The sequence below is a fragment of the Dromaius novaehollandiae genome, unplaced genomic scaffold, assembly GCF_036370855.1.
Source record: "Dromaius novaehollandiae isolate bDroNov1 unplaced genomic scaffold, bDroNov1.hap1 HAP1_SCAFFOLD_31, whole genome shotgun sequence".
NCBI classification, from domain to species: Eukaryota; Metazoa; Chordata; class Aves; order Casuariiformes; family Dromaiidae; genus Dromaius; species Dromaius novaehollandiae.
In genome coordinates, this window is record NW_026991289.1 from 4,040,408 (window position 1) to 4,044,764 (window position 4,357).

The 4,357-nt window shown below is 69.2% G+C and overlaps 1 pseudogene; it reads left to right on the forward strand.

Moving 5' to 3' along the window:
- The first annotated feature begins 1,305 nt into the window (after positions 1-1,305).
- Positions 1,306-3,224, forward strand: LOC135325560 (class I histocompatibility antigen, F10 alpha chain-like; annotated as a pseudogene).
- The last annotated feature ends 1,133 nt before the right edge of the window (positions 3,225-4,357 follow it).

Here is a 4,357-nt window from a genome sequence, read left to right on the forward strand (position 1 = left end):
CTCCTCACCCATGGGTGCCACCTTGGGCAGGTTTCCACATCTTCCAGTAGATCTACGGGTGCAGGGAGTGGGCCGGGGGCCACCTACCAGCGCTCGGCCTTCGATGGGCGCCACTCCCTGAGCTCCCGCTGCTGGCCCCGTGTCCCCATCGCCATGTCCCCATGGTCTCCTGTCCCTATCCCTGCCCCCGTCTCTGCATCCTCGGGTCCCCATCTCCACCGCTGGGTCCCCGTCCCTTGGCCGAGCCAAACTCCATCCCCGGAGCTGACCCCCGTCCCCACCGTGTCCCCCCGTCCCTGTGACAGAGCCAACTCCATCAGCATCCCCACGGCATCCCCGTCCCCACGGTGTCCCCATCCCCACAGCATCCCCATTCGCCTGCCGTCCTCGTCCTCACCACGTCCCCATCCCCGTGGTGTCCCCGTCCCCCTGCCCCTGCGACAGAGCCAACTCCATCTCCAGCCCCACAGCATCCCCGTCCCCACAGTGTCCCTGTCCCCACCACGTCCCCCTGCCCATGACAGAGCCAACTCCATCTCCAGCCCCATGGCATCCCCATCCCCACGGTGTCCCTGTCCCCACCACGTCCCCCTGCCCATGACAGAGCCAACTCCATCTCCAGCCCCACGGCATCCCCATCCCCACGGTGTCCCTGTCCCCACCACGTCCCCCTGCCCCTGTGACAGAGCCAACTCCATCTCCAGCCCCATGGCATCCCCATCCCCACGGTGTCCCTGTCCCCACCACGTCCCCTGCCCCTGTGACAGAGCCAACTCCATCCCATCCCAATGGTGTCCCCGTCCACACATCGTCCCCAACCCCACATCATCCCCATCCCCACAGTGTCCCCCTGCCCCTGTGACAGAGCCAACCCCATCTCCATCCCCACATCGTCTCCATCCCCATGGCATCCCATCCCCACATCGTCCCCACTTCCACATCATCCCCATCCCCACATCATCCCCATCCCCCCAGTGTCCCCGTCCCCACATCATCTCCATCCCCACATCGTCCTCGTCCTCCCACATCGCCTCCGCGCTCCCGCCCATCACGCGCTCCGCAGAGATCTGCCCGGCGCCCGGTGGCGTCACCACTGCCGCGCCGCGCCATTGGCGGGCGGCCGCCGGCGGGGCCAATGGCTGTGCGACAAGGCGGGGCGGGAGTCGCGGCTCGGCCCTGTGCAGTGCCCTCCGCGCGCGCCCTCGCTTTCACTTCTCCCAACCTGCCGCGCCGGGATCTGCCCAGCGCCTGGTGACGCCTGGGTCGACTCGAGCCGCTATTGGCGGGTGGGACAGAGCGCAGCCAATGGCGGTGCATCACAGCGGAGCCAATGGCGGCGCGGGGGCGTGGCCCCCGTGGGCTTCGGTGCTGTGTGAGGGCGATGGCGATGGCAGCGAGGAGGCGGTAGCGGGGCGGGTGATGGGGCCGGGGCTGCTGCTGGCGCTGGCGCTGCTGCTGGGGGGCAGTGGGGCGGCGGCGAGTGGTGAGTGCGGGCGGGGACCCCAGCCCCCCTCTGCCCTCCCCCGCCGCCGGGCTCCCCGTCAGCGGCCCCACGGACCGGCCTGCAACCGCCCCCGGGAGGTGCTGCCCCCCCGACCTGCCCCCCGGGACGTGCTACCCCCCTGGACCCCCTCGGGATGTGCTGCCCCCCCAGAGCCCCCCAACCTTCCCCGCCCGGGCTGTGCTGCCCCCCCGACCTGAACCCTGGGACATGCTGCCCCCCCGACCCGCCCGTCTTGTCCCCCCGGGACATCTTGATCCCCCGGATGCCCCCCAATGTGCCCCCCCCAGCCCCTTACCACACCCCATGTCCCTGCAGGCCCCCACTCCCTGCGCTACTTCAACACCGCCGTGACAAAGCCCAGCCTGGGGCTGCCCGCCTTCGTCTCCGTGGGCTACGTGGACGGAGAGCTCATCGATCACTACGACAGCGAGATGCAGAGAGTGGTGCTGGGTGTGGCCTGGATGGAGCAGGAGGGTCAGGACCACTGGGACGAGGAGACCCGGATCAATCAGGACTGTCAGGAGACTTTCCGTGTGTACCTGGACATGCTGCAGGAGTGCTACAACCAGAGCGGGGGTGAGCACGGGCCGGGGCTCCAGGGGCCGGGCCGGGGCTCCCGGCGGCAGCCACTCGCCATCAGTGCTGGGGGCTGCGGGGCTGGGGTGCCCCTGGCCCTACGCTGGGTGCCGGGTCTGAGCCCCTCTGCTGCCCCTGAGCCCCCGTCTCCCTGCTTGTGTCTCAGGGTATCACACAGTGCAGCGCACGTACGGCTGTGACCTCCTGGAGGATGGCGGGACCCGGGGCTTTATGCAGCTTGGCTACGATGGGAAGGACTTCATCGCCTTCGACAAGGACACGCTGACATTCGTCACGGCGGATGCTGCTGCGCTAATCACGAAGAGGAAGTGGGAGGCTGAGAATGAGCCTGAGCGCTGGAAGCACTACCTGGAGAACAGCTGCATCGAGGGGCTGCGGAGATACGTGGAGCACGGGAGGGCTGCACTGGAGAGGAGAGGTGAGGGCGAGGTGGGACCCCCCAGACACGGGGACGGGCCCCGGGCTTGGCGCTGGGCCCAGGCGCCCGAGGGCGCTGCTGGCGGCACGGTGCGGCGTGTGCATCCAGGCCTGGGCGCTAGCTGCCTGACCTCCCTCCCTCGCGCCGTCTCCCCAGAGCGCCCCGCAGTGAGAGTGTCGGCCAAGGAGAGCCACGGCTTCGTGACCCTGTCGTGCCGGGCTCACGGCTTCTACCCGCGGCCCATCAGCATCAGCTGGCTGAAAAAGGGCCGCGTCCAAGCCCAGGAGACCAAGCGGGGCAGCGTCACGCCCAACAATGATGGCACCTCCCTGCCTTGGCCAGCACTGAGGCCCTCCCCGCAGAGAAGCACGAGTACCAGTGCCGTGTGGAGCACGCCAGCCTGCCGGAGCCCGGCCTCTTCTCCTGGGGTGAGCGCGGGCGGCCGGAGCTCGCAGAGCGCCCGCTGGGGGCAGCTCCTGGCCCCTGCTCCCGGCCCCACTCTCTTCCAGAGCCGCTGAGCTCCCTGCTGCCCGTTGTCCTTGGGGCGGTCGTCGCTGTGGTTGTTGTCATCGTGGTCTGGAAGAGCAGATGGGGTAAAGTTCCAGGGCCGAGGAGGCGGTGGGAGGGAGGCCGGGAGGAGAAGGGGCCCGAGCTGGCGCCCCGGGGCTGGAGCAGAGCCGGGCTGCGAGGGGCCACGTGGCCTGATGCCTCTTTCTTCCCGCAGGGAGGAAGGAGCAGGGGTACGCGATCGCCAAAGGTGAGTGCTGGGGCCGCTCCATCCCAGGCCGCACCCGGCAGCGGGGCAGCATTTGCTCTCTGGTTTCTGGCGGCTGCGGGGCTGGCGCATCTCATCCCCCGCCTGCCCTCGTCTCCTCTCTTCCGCGCCCTGCAGCTTTTCCCCGGCTGCAGGGCAGGGAAAGGGTTGGCGTCCCGCCGCTGGAGGCTGAGGCGCCCGGGCGCTGCCCTTTGCTCCTGGCGCCTGTGAGGCGGCTCCAGGGCCGGGTCCCGGCCCAGCGGGCTCTGCCCTGGCCCGGCTTTGCCCGCGGCTGGTGCGGGGCCCGCAGTGCCACTGGCACGGGGCCGGGGCTCACTGCCGCTCCTCTCTCACAGGCCACGACGGGGCATCCAGCAGCTCCAGAATGGGTCAGAGCTGGTGCTGGGAGCGGGGCGGAGGGCCCCGGCCCGTCGCGATGCCAGGCTGGCACCCGCCATGGGGCTGCCAGCGGGCCGGGCGCTGCGGCTGGGTCCTCGGGGGCTTCTGCCTGCTCCCCTGGCTCCGGGAGGGGGGATTTAGCCCCGCAGCGCAGCTCCCATGGGGAACGGCGATGTGGGGCTGGGACCTGCAGGACAGGGCGCGCACGGGGGTGCGGGGGTACCCCCTGCCCCCCACACCTCTGCCTTTATTGATTTTTTCTCTCTTGTCTTTGCAGGAAGCAATGCCGCTATTTAAGCGCTCCGTCTCCTCACTGCAGCTCCCGGGATGTCGCCAAGCCCCCTCGGCTCCCACAGCCTGGGAGCAGCAGCACCCGACGCCCCGCTCGAGGCTAAACCCGCCCCGTTTGGGTGCTTGGGCGCTGCGGGGTGCAGGTGGGCACCCAGGGGCAGGTCGGGGGGCTCAGGCTTTTGTCTCACTGTGCCTTGGATCTGCTCCCTGGCTCCGACGTGCTGCAAAAAGCTGTGAAGGTGGCAGGAAGCCCCCAGAGAAGAGGAGCGCTCGGAGCCTGCTCCTGCTGTGGTCCCAGCTCTGAGCTGGGGTAAAACCAGTTTTATCAGTGTGCGAGGCAGGGTTTCCATCTGCCGGTTGCCTGGGAAATAGAGAATTTGCTGGATTTTTTCAG